General features: G+C 48.5%; 1 long non-coding RNA gene across 1 annotated transcript in view; it reads right to left on the reverse strand.

Annotated features, from left to right (window-relative positions):
• LOC125150838 (uncharacterized) overlaps nucleotides 1-18869 on the reverse strand; it is a 38912-nt gene extending 20043 nt beyond the window's left edge. Inside the window, exon 1 of the long non-coding RNA XR_007146503.1 lies at nucleotides 18809-18869. This is a non-coding gene — a long non-coding RNA (uncharacterized LOC125150838). The remainder of the gene's footprint in view (nucleotides 1-18808) is intronic.
• Nucleotides 18870-20713: the final 1844 nt, after the last annotated feature.

A 20713-nucleotide genomic window follows, 5' to 3' on the forward strand; every position in this document is an offset into this window, starting at 1 on the left:
GACTTTGCCCTCGCAGAGCCCTGAGTGCCAACGCCAGGATTTGTACCCATGATGTTAGTGCCAAAGCCTGGGCCTCAATGCTGCAGGTACCATGTCAGCATTTTCGGTGATTTGCCTTCCCGCTGGGATCATTTTGCCACCACATTCTAGATTCTCCAGGTGATTCAGTCCTTCACTCATTCATCAATGACTTGTCAACAGCCAACTCTTTACCAGGCACCAGATGATGAGATGGGGGTATAGCCAGACCAGCATGACCCCCGCTCTCCCAGCATTTATAATTCAGTAGAAGAGTCAGGCATTAAACAGGTAAGTACAAGATACATGTATAAATACAAACATGATGAGTTCTCGGAATGAAAGTACCAGATGCTGTGAGAGATGAGAACAAGGGGGACAGACAGGATGTGGGCAAATGCCACTTGGAGAGAGTGACAATGGCAGGAGAAGGAGCTGGCAGAAAGGATAGAGAGGGTGGGAGCTCACTGGGCAGAGGAGACAGCACACCCCTATTGGGGCCTGGTGGGGGTGGCATCTTGGAAGGGGTACCTGGGGGACTAGGCCTTGTCATTACCAACAGCCTCCTACTTTTACTTAGATGGAGGTTTTGGAGTGGCTTGGGGAAGCCGATGAAGACTCTGGAGGAACTAAGCCCTTCCCATGTCTCCCCCTGCCCCCCATGAACACCACCCCTGGGGCCAGGTCCAGAGGAGGCCACGGCTGGACCATTTCAGGGCCTACAAGGGGCCAGAGTGAGTGAGAGAGCAGAGCAATGGGCAGAGGGGGTCAGGCAGGGTCGGCTCCCACAAGGCCTTGGGGGACACCCTGAGGAGGCCTCCAGCTCATGCTGCAGGAAAAACACTCTGATGATCCGTGGAGACTTGGCAGGGTGGGCGGGGAGTCGGGGGGGCAGAAGGGTAGCTTATGCTGACCCTGCTTATTTCCAGCAGGCATAGAATCAGAAATATTTTGCCATAGCCGAGGTAATAAAGCTGTTTCTCTCAGCTTCCTTGTGGAGGGCAAGCACTCGTATCATTACGAAGCCCTCAGAGCCCTCGGAGCTGACCTGGTCCCCCTCCTCCACGCACAGATGAGGAACCCGAGGCTGGCGAGCTGTAGGGACTCCCTGGCAGGCTCATGCAACCAGTAAGCGGCACAGGTAGAACTGAAACTTTGTCTGCCTGGCTCCAAAGCCCCTCACCTTGTCCATGAGGCACCTTGGGATGCCACCTGGACCAGCCCACACTGTCTTGCAGGTGAGGAAATGGAGACTCAAGGGCTGGGACCTGATCCCCAGAGGCCTGGCCCTGCTGCTTCCCCTGCTCCAAGCTGCCTCCTTTTGGGGTGGCAGAAGAGAACGTGTCCCTAAAGAAAGGCCATAATCACGTGGCTGTGAACAAAGCAGTGTCCCTAACGGTGTCCCTGTGGTAGGGAGCAGTGCAGGGCCCCAGGGGAGGAGGAGAGCTGCCGCCCCGAGCAGCTGGTGTGGGAGCTGGAGTGGCTGCCTGCCACCCCCTCTCCCAGGAACATAAAACTCAGGAACGCGCGTTGGGCAGGAGCCCGTGGGAACAGTCCTGCGCTCCCCTCTCCAGGGGCCACCGCAGGCACTGATTATGCTCCCAGCAAAATTCTGGCCCAACGACTCTGTCGTACAGAGAGCTGGCGCCGGGCGGGCTGCCACGAGGGGCTCACGGCAAGTCCACCAGGTCCAGGGCCTGTACCTCTAACCCCACAGAGACCACGTCTCCCAGGGTCCACACTCTGACCCTGGAAATCTGGAGCTAGTTAGGGGAATTTGGACAGATGTTGCTCTTTCCAGTTTCCTGTGGAAATTCAGCAAAACCAGGAGGCATCTCACTCAGGGGAGGAGATGAGATATGGGAGGAAAACTGAAGAAATAAACACATGAGGCATTTGTTTGCAAAGCAGTTGTCCCTTTATGGCTCGGGGCTGGTCAGAAGAACGGTCTCCTCCAGCAGAGGCACTTGACAGCAAAGCAGGACCCTGGCCAGCCAGGGTGCCCACAGCGGTGAGCCCGGCCTACACACGCTTGGTGCTTGCACCCTCCTGAGCCCTTGCACAGGCTGTTCCTGTGTTCGCAATGCCCTTCCTTACCTTCTCTTTCTAGAGAACCTCCCAACCCTCATGGGCCAACCGGGGCTCCCTGCCTCCCACCTTTCCAGGCCACAGTGGTGGCTGCTCCTCTGGGTTCACCCTTCACCCTGGAAACAGTTTCACAGGGATCTTGTTACCGTGGGCTTGGAAGGCAGTTTGTTGTTACATCTGTCTCCCCTGCGAGCCTTCAAGCCTTTGGCAGGTGCTCTACCTAATCAGCCTGTACAGAAGACCCCTGTAAATCTTGGGGGACAGATGGGGTGGGGAGAGAGAAATGGAAGGAGGGAAGGAAAGACGTAGGAAGAAGAAAGGAGGAAATACGGATTTCTTCAGGATATTTGCAAACCCCTAATGCTTCCTGATTGACTTGAGCCAACACCTGCCTCTCAGAATTAACATGCCTCCAGAAAATTCCACCATTAGGCTAGAATAAGACTGATCTGAGCACCACAAATAGTAGTGGTGTAAAGGAGATAGGAGATCATTTCTCACTCACATGAAAGTCATACTGAGTATGGCGAGGCTGCTCTTCGAAGTCATCACAGGCCCAAGCTCCTCAGTTCCATTGCTCTGCCATTCCAGGGATGTTGTATGCATACTGGTGGTCCAAGATGGCGCACCACCACATCCCCAGTCACGGGAGGGGCAAAGGGCAAGGGAAAGTACACTCCTCCCTTGCAAGGCGTGACTGGATTTTGGGTGCATCAGTCCCCTCACCGCCTAGGGCCATGCCTAGTGCAAGGCAGGCTGGGATTTGTGGTCTAGTGCCGAGCATCTGTATGCCAGGGTGAAAGTTCCATTTTAGTGTAAGAGAGGGGAAATGGATTTTGGAAACAACCAGAAATCTTTCCAAAATAACAACTGACAAAGGGTTTATTATTTATTTATTTATTTATTTATTTAAGTTTATTCATTTTTGAGAGAGAGAGAGAGCGTGAGCAGGGGCGGGGCAGAGAGAGAGAGGGAGACACAAAATCCAAAGCAGGCTTCAGGCTTTGAGCTGTCAGCACAGACCCCGACTCAGGGCTCGAAGTCACAAACCACGAGATCATGACCTGAGCCGAAGTCAGATGCTTAACCGACTGAGCCACCCCAGAGCGCCCCCCACTCCTTTTTAAAAACATATTTCAAAGCCACGGTATTTTCATGATATATTTGTCCATCTCAACAAACCTGTGAAGAAATTGAGGCTCAGGGGTGGAAACACCTTTGGGTGAAGGCACTATGAGTAGTGAAGGAATGGAACAAAAACCTGAATATATGGTCTAAGTTGGTATTTCAGTTTAAAACCTCTCAAATACTAAAAAGAGGAGAAATAAGCTATAACTGGGCAGCTCTTTATAGGGAGAAGATCTGGGGATCTGAGGTGAACCCCAGCTCAGTGTATCTGATATTATATGTCCCCACAGCTACCTTAATTGAGGCTAATGTCCAGAACAAATAGATGAGTGGTCATCCTCCCCCAAGCTGGTCAAACTGTACCCAGAATGCTGTGTTCTGGAAGCCAGCCCTTAACAGAAACACCAAGAAACAGAAAGACGTCTGGAGGCGAGATAGGCTGGAGTCTGGACACCCTGTCCCGTGAAGAAAGAATCACAGCTAAACACCATGGAGAAGGGCAAAATCTGGGTTATGTAACTCCTTATCTTCCCATCTCTGTCACAGTGAGGGCTAAGTGATCTCATCTGGGTGGCTCTGAGGAGCAGGACAAGGGCCAGTGGTTGTAAGTCACTGGGAGGCAGAGCCACTAGTGCAAAGAAAAGGAGGTAAAGAGAGTGGAGTAATGACGCAGGTGTGGCAGGTGGGGAGGCCTTGCTGTCAGAGGGCTCTCAAGCAGAGATGGAGATGCTGCAGAAAGGACTCTTCTAAGGCAGAAGTGTTTACCTGGAAGCTCCTGAGGGCATGTGCAGTCCGGTGTGTGTGTGCCCGGCAACTGCATGTGTGTGCACGTGTGTGCTTCCCTGTGTACAGGGGCCATCGCTTCCTTGAGATTCTCAGAGGCATCCGTGACCCGAGCAGGATTCCGTGGACTGGACCACCGGGCACCTCCAGGGCCCCTGGCCACTCTAAGATCCCCTGGCCCCAAGCTACGAGCACAAACATCCCCAGTGAGGAGGGATAAGGAAGAATTCAGTGGCCTCAGGAAAGGGGGGGCTGTCTGGGACTGAAGATGGCACTACGAGTATGCCCCCTGGGAGATGCCACGAAGTCTGACTATACAAGCCTCACTTGGCAAGCTTGGAGCAGACGTTCCTCCCCCTCCTAAGGCTGGACTGGCCCCGCACCCCACTGCAAAGAATCCAGTGATCCTACATTTGTCACACACTAGGTGGGGAGACTGACACAAGGACCAGCCACATCAGTTGTGGGGCTCAGTGCCAAATGAAAATTGCAGCTCCCTCTTTCAAAAAGTATTAAGAATTTCATGATGGTAACAGTAGAGCATTATACCAAGTGGGGGGCCCTTCAGTTGGGGGGGTGGGTAGTGAACAAGTCAAACGCCCAAGAAGCTGGCCTGATCAGATCAGAGACAGTCCAACAATGAGTTAGAAGCTCAACTCTGTCTAAAGCTCAGGCCTCCCGAGCCCCACCCCATCCCTAGTCCTCTTTTCATCACATCCCACCCCCTCATCCTCACCCTCTGAACTTGGCTGCCTCTGGAGATCTAGCTACAGCCAGGCCGTGTGGTACCAGGGGAGGGAAGAGTAGTGAGGGCCTCGTGGGCTCCTCATACCCCGAAGTCTCTGGTTCTATCATGTTGGGCAAAAGAGGCCTGACCTTTCCTGGGCTTGAAAGTTCCTCCGGGTCTGTGGGTTCAGCCCACCTGAGCAGTCCCATGCCACGCTCAGCTGATGGTGCAGGGGTGGGAGACAGTGCCAAGGAGGGGGATGGCGGCCCCAAAGACAAGCTCTGGAAACCTCACAAGTTCACACCTGCTCTGTCCGGGACCGCCGGCAGCAGTTAGGGCCAGGTCATTCTTTCCGCTAACCAACAGAGCTTGGGGAGTGGTTGAACACTATCGTGGTCATATTTGCTTTTAGAAAGACTTTGCTGCCAAGTGGGGAGAAGGAGAAATTGAGATAGCAGGTCTGCAAAGAGGCCACTTACGGTCTATTCCATGGATCAGGGAAGAGAGGCTATGGGGGTTGAACTGAGACAATAGAAGTGGGAAGGAGGGAGAAGACTGGCTTGGGAGACGGTGGGTAGGACTGAGAGCCTTTCAGTACCCCTTGGATGTGGGGAGTGAGTCTGGAGGTGACCCCAGCTTTCTGGCTTACGTGGCTGAATAAATGGTACTGCTGTTCAGTGAGAGAGGTGTAGCAGGACACTTGGTTCCAACTGGCTGACCTTGGTTACAATCAAACTGACCTTTACCAAAAGGAAAAAGGGAGCACACTGGCTAATAAGACTGAACAGTGTGAGAGTAGAGTTCACTCACTCCATTCACAGCAAGATCCAGGACCTCAAACCACATCATCAGTATATTCTCTCTCCTTCCCTTGGCTCAGGTACTCTGTGCTGACTGTCCTTGATGACTCCTCTTGCATTGTCACAGGATGGCCAGCAGCCTCATGGTCACAAGATGGCTGCCAACACCTCTCTGAGCTATATCCTTCTAGGTTTAAATCAAATAGAAGTAAACAAGAGTTTGTGTCTGAGCATCTCCACGAAAGTTCTGAGATTCACTCTGGTCAGACCGGTTTAGATCACACGCTGACCCTTGAGCCAGTGGTTGTGCTCACTGACTTGGACCTCACGCATGAGCTCTCCTGGAACTATGTGGACCACAGAGACTAAGAGGGGAAGGGGCAGATCCCAAAGAAACACGGTGGCTCTTGCCAGAGTGAAGGGAAACGTGCCAAGGAGACAAACCACATCTTCCAGCTTTGTGGACAGCACGGAAAGAGCAGGCTGGGGGAAGAAAAGACCCGAGTGTGGGCTGGAATGAGTTGTGCGGCAGCGTTGGCACAACCACGGGGAAGTGCTCAGCAGGCGGAAGGGTGGGGGAAGACCCAGAGTGCAGGCGGTGAGAGATAGGCCTCAGAGGGCAGGCAGCACTGTGGACTTTGGAGCCATTCCGGACCCCCTGCCTCAGGAACAGCAAGTCCGGCCTGTCGCGAAGGTCTCTCCGTCCCTTCGCGCTTCGGGATTTGGCGGCGGAGCGGCGGCTGCTGTCCTGCGCCAGCTCCGACAACACTAGGTGGCTTTGTACCCTCCTCTCCCTTGGTTGATATCAGGACGTGAATATGTTTGACGGTGACGTGAGCCACTGATGCTGCAAAGGAACAAGATGCATGCCAGGCCTCGGTGCCAGGCCATGATGTGAGACAGCCAGGGTCCTTTGGGGCTGATGAACGTGCACAGGGGATCACAGGCTGACCCCTCACTAGGAGTCAGAGGGACAAATAGCTCCAAAGGGGGGGTGATGTTGGTGACTCCTCTTGCCTCTCTCTCTCTCTCTCTCTCTCTCTCTCTCTCTCTTTTAAATGTTTTTTTATTTGGGAGAGAGAGGGTGAGTGGGGGAGGGGCAGAAAGAGAGGGAGACAGAGGATCTGAAGCAGGCTCTGAGCTGTCAGCAGAGAGCCCGATGCAGGGCTTGAACTCATGAACAGTGAGATCATGACCTGAGCCAAAGTAGGAAGCTTAGCCGACTGAGCCACCCAGGCGCCTCCCCTCTTGCCTCTCTTCAGCTGGTGGGTCTTTTGCTCTTGTCCTTTCTCCTCTTCCTTGAATGAAGACAAAGGGAATACTTAGTGGGAGGTGGGGGGGTAGGGAGACAGCCATCTTGCAACCACAGTGTGACAGGGATGTGCTAAGCATGGCCGTGTGGAAAGACGGAGTGAGCCTCCCCCACTAACAGTACCGTGAAGCCTCCCTATCAGCCCCAAAATGCCTAATTCTAGGCATCCTCTCACATAAGAAAAACAAAGCCTTGAATTTTATTAAGCCACTGTTTTTCAGGTTTCTGACACTTGCAGCTGAATACAAGTAAGTCCTAACTGGATAGACCCAGGTAACAGCATTAAAGCCAGGCCTGTGTTTGAGGTCTTCCAGGGAGAACATGCAGGGTCACAAGAGGATCCCATGGGACCCTGGGAAATGTGGCTCAAGGATGTTGGAGAGGAAGTCTGGAGTGGATGGGGAGCTAAGAAATGTGGTGCAGTGGCCAGAGCCACAAGAGGCGACAATTCCAACAGGAGGCAGGGACGGAGCAGGCCAAATGTAGTGGTGAGATGCAGGGACACGGGGAAGAAACTTTGCAAGGGATTTAGTATATGAGAGGTCCTTGACCTGTCAGGAGAGGTTCAGTGCAGGGTTGGGGACAGAAGCCAAACCACACAGCGTGATAGACTCCCAGGCTTTGGGCCGCTCACTCATGGGGGAGGGGCGCTCGTGGAAGGATGATGCAATGGGAGGAAGCGGCCCCTGGGCCAGCTGCTGTCCTGTCCTCACTGCAAAGACCATTTCCCCTCTTTCATCCAGGATGAAGTCTAAATTCTTCAGCCTGGCGTCCAACCCCACCAAGATGTGGACCCAGTCAGGACCTGGCTCACCTTCCCAGCCTCCCTCCCCCACATTCCAGCAACACCACTCCCCACCGTTCCTGGCCCCACCGCCCCCTCCTTGGACCACCCTCCCCTCCCAATCGATGGCCTGCTCAGCCTTTCAAGATGGCACAGGTTGCACCCTTCTATGATGAAGATGAGCTCATTTCCTTTTCTGGGCTCCTCCCATCCCTCTGTGTCCACCTTGAAACATGACTGCCCGAGTCCAAGCAGGGTTTGCTCACTGGGGTAGGGACAGTGTCTGGTTGTCTGGCACATGTAGGGGCCAGTAGCCTTGGCCTTGGCGAGTCGTCCTGGGCCGTGGGCGTGACGGTACGCCTTCCATGAAGCTCCCAGGGCAAGGGGAACATGCGAGCATCCTCAGGTCCACATCTGTCCCTTCCACTCTCACATCGCTGGCTTCTGAGAGCTCCAGAAGGGAGCAGAGCAATCAGCAGAGAAGCACAAGGGCTTTCTTCCCTTCTCCTCTCTGGAGACTTTCCAGAGGGCAGCTGCATCCTTTCTCTTGTTTTAGAAGGAGAAGATGCGATTGTGACCAAATTTAGAAAACAACCAAAAGTTAAAATAAAACACAACCCATATTTAAAATCCATTTTGACAGCTCCACCCCGCTAAAAGGAGCATCTCTTCTGAGCAACGTGGGTGAGGGCTCAGCAGCAGAAGTGACAGCACGGCAGGCTGTGATGTCACCAGCTTGGAGGTCACTGGGGAGAGGGGGTTCTTCCCACCAGAGATGGACAGGCCTGTCCCGCCAGCACAGGGGTGGGATGATGAGAGCCCAGGGGGAGGTGGGGCTGGCATGGGCAGATGCACACAAATTCAAGGAAGCAGCTTCTTGTTCTTGCCAATAGCTGGGGAGGAAGGATGCTTCTGGAAACCACCTCGGAGACCAACCACAGTGGATGGGCCCCTCCTTAGCACAGTGCTACTTTTAGCACATTGTTCTGCTGTGTTTTGTGAGGAACAGAGGGAAACCCAGGGAACCAAACAGTGTCGCTCACCTCATACAATAAACATAGCAACCAGGTACTGGGTGAGTGCTACATGCCAGGAGCTGAGCTAGGTGGTTGGTCATTTTGATTTTGATGTTGATGTTGTCGTCGTTTTTAATATCGTTGCCAGGAATTCAACATGAGTTATGTTGCCTCCGAGTGATTGTTATAAGGGGAAAAAGGTCTTCGTGAGACAGAATTAAGGAGATGAATTTATCAGGAACAACCGTAAAGGCTTCTTTTGCAGGTATGGCATACAACAGGCAGTTTTAGTAAGTTGTCAGGAAAGCTACTGTGTCTTCTGGATATATTAATAAAGACAAAGAGGCCAGATGAAGGGAGGTGATAATCTCGATGAACTCCATCCCCATCAGTCAATGAGACCTGTAATCTCTGAGTCTCAGTTTCTTCCCCTATAAATTAGACCTAGAAAATATCTCCTTCGAAGGGTTGTTGTGAAGAATAAACAAAGTCATGCATGAAAAGCACCCGGTGCAATGTCTTGCAAGCAGTGCACCCTTTTTTTTTTTAATAAAGCGCAATGATCATAACTGTAATTATAAACGTTGGCATTTAAAAGTGGAGTTTAGGTTTTCTCCCAGAAGCGGGAAGAATCTGGAGATGCATCTTGTTTTCACACATCTGAATCCTTGGTACAGGCAAGAGGAAGGAGACTAGCTGTGCTTTTCTCCAGAGGACAGAACCAGGTTCACATGGCAAAAGCTAATTTTGAGCCAATTCCACCCAAACAAATGGAATGGTGGGGACAAAGAAAGACTGGAAGGAAAAACTTCCAAATGGTGCCATCTCTGGGTAGCCAGAAGTTAGCTGATTTCTTTATATTCTTGCATAGTTTCTAAATTTTCAGCTAAGCATATATCTTCCTAATAATCTGGAAAAAGTAAAGTGTTAGGGAGGAGGGGGGAGACAATCTATGTCAAGAATGTGATACTCTGGGCTGATGGCTCAGAGCCTGGAGCCTGTTTCCGATTCTGTGTCTCCCTCTCTCTCTGCTCCTCCCCCGTTCATGCTCTGTCTCTCTCTGTCCCCAAAATAAATAAATGTTGAAAAAAAAAAAAAAAGAATGTGATAGTAGGAGGGGCGCCTGGGTGGCTCAGTTGGTTAAGCATCTGACTTCGGCTCAGGTCATGATCTCGCAGTTTGTGAGTTTGAGCCCCATGTCTGGCTCTGTGCTGACAGCTCAGAGCCTGGAGCCTGGTTCTGTCTGTCTGTCTGTCTCTCTCTGCCCCTCTCCTGCTCACTCTCCATCTCTCTCTCTCTCTCAAAAATAAATAAACATTAAAAAAATTTTTAAAAAGATATGATGGTAGGAAAGAGAGTCTAGACTCCATTTGAGATTCTACCAAATATGAGTCTCATTTCCAGGCCTCAAAAAAACTGAAATCCATTCACCATCAGAGTGTGGCAGGGTTGAGCCTTCCCTCAACTTGAAATTAAGGAAACAGCCTGAGTTAAATCTAAAAGACAGAAGAGCAAGGGTGGGTGATGAGACAGACCTTGGAACGGGCACCAGCTGATGTGGGTTCTGGTCCCAGCCTCATCTCCCCTCTCTGTGTGATGCAGGGTAAGCCCCTTCCCTCCCTGGACCTCGGGGTTCTCATCTACAATTTCAAGGGCTCGGACACAATGGGTTCTAAGCTGTTTTCCAGCTCAGAATTGGCAGCTGAAAGCCATAGGCTCTTGGCCATACTTTCTCAAAGTCTCCATGGCCCAATGGACCTCAGAAAGTCTTTCAACCCCACTGTTCTACCCCTGCCTTTAATAAAGCCACATCTGGAGTGTATCTCCTCTGTTCCCTGTTTTGTACAGTTCTTCACAGCTGGATCCCCATAAATCAATTTGTTCTGCAGACAAGTTCCCAGAACTGTCCAGAATCTTACCCAGAAAGGGCAGTTTTATTTCCCTTCAGCTTCTGGTTCCAAAAGGAGTTTCCTAAGCCCATTCCATGTCAGGACAGGCTCCCCAGGTCTTTCCAACCCCATGGCCAGCTGGGGTTTTGCAGAGTAGCCCAGACTCACGCTCCCCTCCCCTACCTGTGGGTGCAGAGGATGAACCAGCCTGGGAGCCTGCTTCCTGGCCCCTCTTAGGATGCGGTGCCCCCACCGTACAGTGAAAAGACTGGACTAAAATGATCCCCAAAGCCTCCTGCAGTTCTTGAGTTCAAAGTTTTCCCACAGATGAATAATGAGAAGAGATGAGTTGAAAAGTTAACTTCCCTATGGATGGAGGGGGAGGGAGACTGGGGAGCCTCTGAGGACTTCTTTTGCTCATTCGTTCAGCCACAAGGCAGCAAAGAGCACAGAATCCAGGACTTTTACGAAGAGCAACTGTTATTCTTGGGCAGAGGTCTGAGATACTCCTTACTGTTTCTGACGGCTGGCCTGGTACCCAGCATGTCTTAGTACAAGCAACTCTCAATGTTTGGTCAGCAAATGGTCCCCGAGCACCTGTTCAGCTGGGTGCTTTATGCTCCCAGCTTTGCCCACCTCATCTCGTTTAATGCCCACGACCCCCTGAGAGTTAGGTACTGGCACTGCCTCTATTTTACGGAGGAGGACTTGTGGTTCAGAGGGGTTAGGTTACTTGCCCAAAGTCACAGAGCTGGCAAGTGACCAATCAGAATTTATATCCGGGTCTGTTCTTCTACAAATTCCAACCTCTTTTAAATCTAGCCAGCCAAATAAAGCCAAATCTCGGTCCCTAACTGTTTTCCTGCTAACAAGAGTTTGGACTGAGAATTCATTTGGGAGAATTTTTCAAGATAATCTTTCCCAAATGTACTTAGTTAGCAGAAGTACTTTGCTTAAAAAGCTGAATAGTACTCAAGGTTTATAATAAAATCAGCAGTCCCCTGCCCCTCCCCACCCCCATCCCATCCAGATCTGGCTCCCAGGCTCAACATTTCAAGCTATTTCTTCCAGTATTTGCCTCCGTATTTCAGATAGCATAGCAGCCCTACTTTCTCGTGATTTTTCTGTTTTAGATCATTATTATTGACTTCCTGTTATGGAAAATGAAGGTTGCCTTACACCATTTCTCCCAGTCTTGCTGCCATACACACAGACACGCATGCACAGCTCCACCCTGCCCCACAGCCCCTGATGTGATTTTATTGCCCTCAGAGCATCTGGGACAACCTAAGCTCGCCTAGACCTCTCTGCAGCAATGGTGAACAGAGTCTTGACCTTTGGTTAAATGGAGCAGATGTAATGCAAACGTTTATCTTCCCTACTCCCAGAACTCCAGTGGAAGCCACATCCCATCAGAATGGTTTGAAGAAATGAGGCTGGCTGGCCTGGAACAGAGAAGACTTGGACATATATCCTCTCTCCTTGAATCTCTGAGAGGCAAACACACTGGGTGGCCTCCCAGGGAGATCCAGAACAAGGGAACCTTCAGGGAGACAATTTCAGCTTCATAAGCCATTTGAGAAAAGAATGGCCTGAAAAGGGAGGAGCATCCCTCCCAGGGGCTGTGGACAAGCCAGTGTCTCTGACCACAGACTGGGGACGAGGAGCGAGTCCTGCATCAGGAGTGAGTTGAACATAGGACTTCTACAGTCCCTTCAAATTCCATAACCCAGTAGTTTGCTTCCTTTTGTGACAGTTGGCAATTAGACTCCGGGGCTGAGTTGCAATCACTCTTGAGTTAATAACCAGAGCTGCCCAATAGACACACCCTTCTGGCAATTTCTTTTTGGGATACTGAAATAACTGTCTTAATTCTAATGAGCAATCACTTCCACTGACCCTTGCCTTGTAAAAGAAGGTTCAAGATGACTCACAGAGGAATCATGACATAGCAGATGTGACAAAACTCTCCGCCCCATGGGTTTCAAGCACTCTGAAGACAGAAACATGCTGGATGGAGTGATTGCAGCTGCCCTGCCCATAGACTGTGGGCCTCCCTGGCTCTGCAGCAAGAATCTCATGGGAGAGACTGCAGAAATACCTCCCAAACCCAGTTTTGCTGCCTTTGAAAGAGAGAGAGGGCAGGCTGTATGGACAAAAGGGATTGCACCCGGACAGCTGGCCGTGAAGGAACCGGTCAGAACCTTCGGCCACTCTGCACTTGGGACAGTGTCCCCGGGTTTGTTCCCGGACTTGGCACCTTCAAAAGAAATGAGCTTGCCCAGAGACAGGAGTCCACCGTGACCTCCTGAACTTTCCAAGCAGGACAGACTCAGTAATTCTCATGCCATAAGTAACTGGCAGTGTGGCGTAACTGGACCAAGAGTGAAGGGGGCCCTGCGGGCAGGGGCTGTTGGGTGGGTCATCCCTCCTCTGGGGGAGGCAGAGGACAGAGCTCAGATAGCTGAGCTCAGATCCCAGCACTGCCACCTATCAGCTGTGTGGCCTTAGATGGATTCCCTACTCTCTGTGAGTCTCAGTGTCCTCACATTTAAAAGGGGCACAGGGAGGGGACGACTAACACCTACCTCACTGGGTGTTTTGAGAATTAAATTAGATCATTTACATGAACTATTTAGAGCACAGCCCACCTCATGGAATAATAATAAGAATTATTATTATTATTATTATTATTATTAGCAGCAGCAGCAGCAGCAGCAAACAGGAGACAGCAATCCTTACCCAGATGACTTTGTAGGATCAAACAAAATAATACCCTTGAGGGGCACCTGGGTGGCTCAGTTGGTTGAGCGACTTTGGCTCAGGTCATGATCTCGAGGTCCCTGAGTTCTAGCCCACATTGGGCTCCCTGCTGTCACTATGGAGTCTGCTTCAGATCCTCTGTCTCCCTCTCTCTCTGCCCCGCCCCTACTTGTGCTCTCACTCTCTCAAAAATAAACAAACACTAAAAAAAAATAATGCCCTTGAAAACAGAACTCTAAAGTTGTGTATAAGTATGAGAAATCTAGTGTGTAGTGCATTAAACCTCACAAACATTAGGAGACTGAAGAGGCCAGTATTTCCCACCCTGCTTGTTAAATAAACATTGTAGTTGTGGTACAACCAGCCACGTAGCAAGGTCTTTAGAACTTTTTATCAAGATTGGTAACTAATTTTATTTTATAATTTAACATAATATATTAAAGCCAATGTTTGAAGATACGACTTTTTTTAATAGAATACCAATTTAACCCTTTAAGAAAAACACACCCAGACCAAATTTAGAACACAGGGGACCGGTGGAATGACGGAATGGCAAAGAAAGTGCCATCCCTAACTTGCTGTGTGACCTCAGGCAAAACTCTTTCCCTGCCTGGCCTCAGTTCTGCCATTGGCTACCTTGGGCACGGAGTGACCTCTGGGCGCCTTCCAGGTCTGCATCCTGTGGACCCATGAGTTGGAGGATTTTTAGACCAATAGACTCGGCCTCAAGTAAAGCTGTGGTATGTTTCCTGAACTGACACCACCATCTGGCGTGTGTGTGAGGGTAAGACACTAGTGACTGGCCAACCTGGAGCTTTCTGCCCTCTTTCTTTTTCTCGCTTGAACATCTGGCCACTCCAAATATGGCCCACAGACCAGCAGCCTTGGCATCATCCCGGAGCTCGTAAGAAATGTACAATGTCCAGGCCCAACCCGGACCTACTCAACATGAATCTACCTTTCACCAAGCTTCCAGGTGATCCTGTGCACATGCAAGTGTGAGAAGCACTGTTTTCACAGGCAGAAAGAAGGAAGCTAGTTAGTGCAGGCAATTTAAGTTGAACATATACTCAACCCTTAAAGAAATCTGGAATTGACTCACATACATAAAATAAATCCTTCCCAAATGATGTCTAAGGGGTTCATCATGTGATGAAGATTTCGTTTCTTGGGAATGTTTACAAGTTTTCAAAAAGGACCCTTCTTGAATGGTATAAGCAGGCATCCGATGACAAACATGGCGTCCCTGAACTTGATTTTCAAATGCGCCTGCACTGTCTGCATTGTTGTTAAGGTAATAACCACACTGGTGGGTATGTTTCCAGAAATTCAACATGAACTCGGCCACTCTGAGCTCCCAGCGGCCATCCTCAGGTTCCAGCCGCTTGGCCTCATCACAACACGGCAGCGGACTTCTTCAAAGCCAGCTAGAGAATTTCTCTCAGCAGATGACCTCTAGGAGCTGAGGCTGTCAGTCTTATAAGCACAAAGATCCAAATTCTGCCCACAAATAGTGGGCTTAGAAGAAGACTCCAGGCCTCAGAAAAGACAGCAGCCCCGACAGATCCTCAATTTCAGCCCATGAGCCCAGAGCAGAGAAGCCAGCTAAGTGATGCCCAGGCTAACGACCTACAGGGAAATGAGGGTTATTGTAAGCCACTAGGTTTGTGGTGGTTTGTTACACAACAATAGGAAACTAATACAGGTTTTGGTACTCAGAAGTGAGACAATGCTGTAACAGATATCTAGCATGGGGAGCAGCTTTGGAATTGAACAGTGGGAGAAAGCTGGAGGAATTTTGCAGAACATGGTAAGAAAGGCTAAATTTCCTTGAACAGACTGTTCATAGATATATGGATGTGGGGTACCTGGGTGGTTCAGTCGGTTAAGCGTCGGACTCCTGGTTTTGGCTCAGGTCATGATCTCATGGTTTGTCAGTTCAAGCCCTGCATTGGGCTCTGCAAAAACAGTGCAGAGCCTGCTTGGGATTCTCTCTCTCTCTCCCTGTCTCTGCCCCTCCCTCACTCGAGCTTTCTCTCTCTCAAAATAAATAAATTAATTAACTTAAAAAAATCTGGATAAAGAGGGCACCTAGGTGGCTCAGTGAGTTAAGCATCCGCCTTCAGCTCAGGTCACAATCTCAAGGTTGGTGGGTTTGAGCCCCACGTCAGGCTCTGTGCTGACGGCTCAGAGCCTGGAGCCTGCTTCAGATTCTGTGTCTCCCTCTCTCTCTCTCTCTGCACCCTCCCCGGCTCATGCTGTGTCTCTCTCTCTTAAAAATAAACATTAAAAAAAAATTTTTTTAATGGATGTTGAGGACACTGTTGGTGAAGGATTACAAGGATTGATTAGAAGAAAGTGAGGACCACGTTATTGGAAACAGGAGTGAGGGGACCCTTGTTATATGGTGGCAGAAAGCTTAGCAAAACTTCCTGCACTTACGTAGAATTTGAAGGGATGAACCTGTTATATAGCTAAGATTTCCAGGCAGTGCTGGGTGCTGCCTGGTCTCCTGCCATGCATAGAAGAACACAAGAGACAGATAGATAGTTACACAAAAATGAAGTAGGACTAAATTATTTAGAAAATTCTCAGACTCTCCAGATGGCAAAAGATGGTAAAATCAGGATGGTTGCTGAATGTGTATCACAGAGAAAAGGTTGAGTGTATGACTGCACCACCTTTTGTTAAAACCCCAGAGAAATCAAAAGGTCAGAATATTCAGTCACACCAACTGTGGGGCCCTTTCAAGAAATTATGGGTGTGGGCACCTCAAACGTCTTCACAGCTGAACCAGGGGCATCTAGGAAACTTGAAGTCATTATCCCCCAGGCATCTTAACAGGAGGCCAACAGAGAAGAGACATTTTTAAAAAGATCTGTGGATGTGGCTTCTGTTTAGTGAAGTGAAAAGCAGTGAATTCATACAAGATGCTCAAAGTTCTTGAGAAAACCATTTTAGCAGAAATCCTGCCAGCTTGGACTGAAAAAGGGACAGAGTACAACATGAACGGAGACTCTTGGGCCCCTAAAACTCCACTGGAGGAAGCAGGTTGGTAAAACTATTCAGCTGCAATCATGTTACCTTTCATAAAAAAGGAAGGAGGACACGAAAAGAGGGAACTTCATGCCCAGAAGAAAGAGACAAGAGTCCCGAAGGTTCTTCCCAGGTCTCGAAAGTGAATCCAAAAAAGGCAAACATTTATGTGGCTAGATTTCAGAGTGTTACGGACCTGTGGCTCCTTCTGACCTTCATGTCCCCCTTTTAGAGACAGAAAGTCTGCAACCGTGATCACATGCTTTCCCACTGCTGTGTGCTGGCCATGTGAGGGCAGGTAACCTGTCCCTTTGGCTTTGCAGGCCCGTGGGTGGAGAGGAGCCACACCCTGGCCACAGCACATGCCAGAGGGCTCCCAGGAGCCCCATCTGGACCTGGACCCAACTTAGTTTTTGGATTTTCAGCTGGTGAGATTTCGATTCAGATGATGAAATTTTTGACTTTGAACTCATACTGTAATGAGATGAGGCTCAGGAACCTGGGGTGGAGATGAATGTATTTTTTATGTGGAGGGGGTATAAACTACTGCGGGCCAGAGGGCGGTCTATGGCAGGCAGAATGGGATGAGCCCAAACATTCTGCCTTTTGGCGGACATGCTATGTGTGGTCTCATCCCCTTGAGTGTGGGCAGGGGCTGGGAATATGATGGGATACAACTCTGCTGAAGACATTTTGTGGATGTACATAATACCCTGGATCAGATGATTTCTGAGTTAAGAGATGGGAGATTATCCTGGGTCAACTTGACCTAATCAAGTGAGCTCTTAAAAGAGATAAGAATTAGCAATAGGCACTCTCCTACTGGCCTTAAAGAAGCAAACTGTCGTGTTGTGGAGAGGGCCACATGGCAGGGAGTGGAAAGTGGACTTTTAGAGCTGAGGTCTTTAATTCTGTGGCCCCAGAGAATTGGATTCAGCCAACAACCAGGGAGCTTAGAGGAGGACCGTGAGTCTCAGATGAGATCACAGCCAAGGTCGACACCTTAATTGCAGCCTTGGGAGACCCTGAGCAGAGAATCAAGTTGAGATATGCCCCAAATTTGACCTACAGAAACTGTAAGATAATATATTTAATGTTTTAAGCTGCTACAATGCAAAAGCTTCAAAGCAGTTATTAAAAATATATTCAAAGGGGGCGCCTGGGTGGCGCAGTCGGTTAAGCGTCTGACTTCAGCCAGGTCACGATCTCGCGGTCCATGAGTTCGAGCCCCGTGTCAGGCTCTGGACTGATGGCTCAGAGCCTGGAGCCTGTTTCCGATTCTGTGTCTCCCTCTCTCTCTGCCCCTCCCCCGTTCATGCTCTGTCTCTCTCTGTCCCCCAAAAAATAAATAAACGTTGAAAAAAAAAATTAAAAAAAATATATATATATTCAAAGAATTTTTTAACACTATATTCAAAGAACTAAAAGAAAATGCACTAATGATGGGTCAGTACAGAAGAAATCTCAACATAGAAATGAACGCTACAAAAAAGAACCAAATGGATATTCAGAGATGAGAAATATAATAACCAAAAACAAAACAAAACAAAACATAAACCCAGCAGCAGGTTTGAGATGGCAAAAGGAATCAAATGAACTTAAAGACAGATTATCAGACATTATCCAATTTGAAGAATAAAAGGGCAGAAAAAATATTTGAAGAGATAATGGCTAACATCTTCCCACACTGATTTTAAGAGCATTGCATTCCAAAGGCTGCAACAAACCCCAAGTCTGATAAACACGGGCTATATCTAGACGTATCTTAAACTGCTGAAAGACAAAGACAAAGAGAAAATCTTAAAAGCAGCAAGAGAAAAATGGCTCATCACAGGTAACCAAATGATTACCAAATGACCTCTCATTCAAAACCAAGGCAACACTAGGGTGGTATAATCTGAAACTCACTATGATGAAGGGGGGAATAAACCCTGTAAATGAGCATTCTATAGCCAACCAAACTATCTTCCAAAAAATTGAAGGTAGAATAGAAACATTCCCAAATAAATAAAAACTGAGCTTTTGTTGCTAACAGATCTAGCCCAGATGAAATACCAAAGAAAGTCTTTACACTGAAAGAAAATGATACCAGAGGGTACTCAGATTCACAGCAAGTCGTGAGCAGCATGGAAAATGATACTTAGGTGATAAATATAAGAGACTGTGTATATATACATATTTTTCTTCTCTTATTACTCTTCAGAGTAATAATAAAAATAAAGCCATAATTATACCATTCTACTGAGTTTATAACATATATTAACACAATTTGTATGTCTACAATAGCACAGAGGAGGGGGTAGGAAATGAAGCTACACTGATACAAATTTGCTAAATTTTACTGGAATTAACTCAATACTATGCTGAAGATTGTGATAAATTCAGGAAGCAGACTATAATCCTTAGGGTAACCACTAAAAGTGTAACTAAAAAATTTAGGTAAGAAATCAACATGCTTGGGTACCTGGGTGGGTCAGCTGGTTAAGCATCTCACTCTCCATCTCAGCTCAGGTCTTGATCTCAGGGTTGTGAGTTTAAGCTCCACATTGGGCTCCGCGCTGGTCGTGAAGCCTACTTAAAAAAAAAAAAAAAAAAAAAAAAGGAAGAAAAAAGAAATCAACAATCTTAAGGGCATTCTTATCCCCATTATGTAGATGAGGAAATGAGTCCTGGGAGGTGAAATAACCTACATAGCTAAGGCGGGCCCCCAGGACCCCTGGCTCAGCACACTAGGACTAGGGGCCAACTCACACCTTCCAGTGGGTCAGATGGAGACACCCAGGCTCAGATTCCTCATCCATCAGTGAAGGAAAATGTTCATCAAAATATTGTAAATTTCCTCCCAGTCTGTACAAATATTTCCCTTGGCATCCTAAAAAAATATTATTTTTATTAGTTTTCTACCCTAAAAATAACCGCACATAAGTTGATAGCAGGAGGAAGAGGGATGACTTCTTAAGCCAAACAAGTTGGTGGCAGTGCCCAGTGAGCGCACACAAAAATGCACGTTGTGGCCCCCTTGCACTCTTTTTTTTTTTTTTAATGTTTATTTATTTTTGAGAGAGAAAGAGACAGAGCGTGAGCGGGGAGGGGCAGAGAGAGAGGGAGACACAGAATCCGAAGCAGGCTCCAGGCTCAGAGCTGTCAGCACAGAGCCCAGTGCGGGGCTCGAACTCACGAACCTCAAGATCATGGCCTGAGCTAAAGTCGGACGGTTAACCGACTGAGCCACCCAGGCACCCCACCCTTGCACTCTTTATGAATTTGGTCGGCATCCATTTATGCCTGCCCGAACTGTCTTCCCACACCCCTGCATGGAGCTCAGACTGACACACAGCAAAGGTAAAATATGCATAACATAAAATTTCTCACTTTAACCATTTACGAGAGAACTGAGCTGTGCTGGAAGGGGTTCATACCCTAGTCCCACCTGCCAATGAGCTATTTAATCCCATAAGGATAAAATCACTAAATTCTTTAATACTTATTTTTTAATAAATGGCCGCAGATGCTTATTGTGCTTCACATTGTATAACACGTTATTTATGAAAATAAAAACCTAACAAGGGGCGCCTGGGTGGCTCAGTCGGTTAAGTGTCTGAGTTCGGCTCAGGTCATGAGCTCACAGTTCATGAGTTCAAGGCCCACATCAGGCTCTGTGCTGACAGCTCAGAGCCTGGAGCCTGCTTGGGATTCTGTGTCTCCCCCTCTCTGCCCCTCCCCTGCTCACGCTCTCTCTCTCTCTCTCTCTGAAAAATAAACATTAAAAAAAAAGAAATTTAATGAGCATGTACTGCATGCCAGGGACTAAGCTAAGCCCTCATCTGCTCTGTTATGTAATCCTCACACCCCCCCCCCCCAGGCTGGTTTCATTATTCTCATTTGACAGAAAAAGAAACCAAAGTTCAGTGTGGTTAAGAGGCATCAGATTGACACTAGCCAGGTCAGTTGGAGTTGTTCTGGGTGATTGTTAAACCAGATTGCTCAGAGAAGGGAGGATGCTTTTAAGACAGCATGAGGGGGTAGGAAATGTACGTTGAAATCAAGTACGCCTGTGTCTTCATTGCTCACATCTGATTGGTTACAAAACCAAAGACCTGCAATGTCCTCATAGTTTCCTTTTAATCATCACACTGATGTCATCAGGTTGACAAGATCTCAGAAGTGGATCTGGACTAGTTCACAGATCAGAATTACTGACAAACAGCAGCAGGCGCTGCTATAGCACGGAACTGAACACGGGGTTCAGGACCAAATCTCATCAATGAACAAATTTGAAAACTGCGTTTCATAGAGCACATTGAATTTCCCCTGATGCTAATGTGTGATTAAAATGTGAAATGACATAAATGTCTTTTAAAGTCACAGA

Source organism: Prionailurus viverrinus, chromosome D4 (assembly GCF_022837055.1).
Source record: "Prionailurus viverrinus isolate Anna chromosome D4, UM_Priviv_1.0, whole genome shotgun sequence".
Lineage (NCBI taxonomy): Eukaryota > Metazoa > Chordata > Mammalia > Carnivora > Felidae > Prionailurus > Prionailurus viverrinus.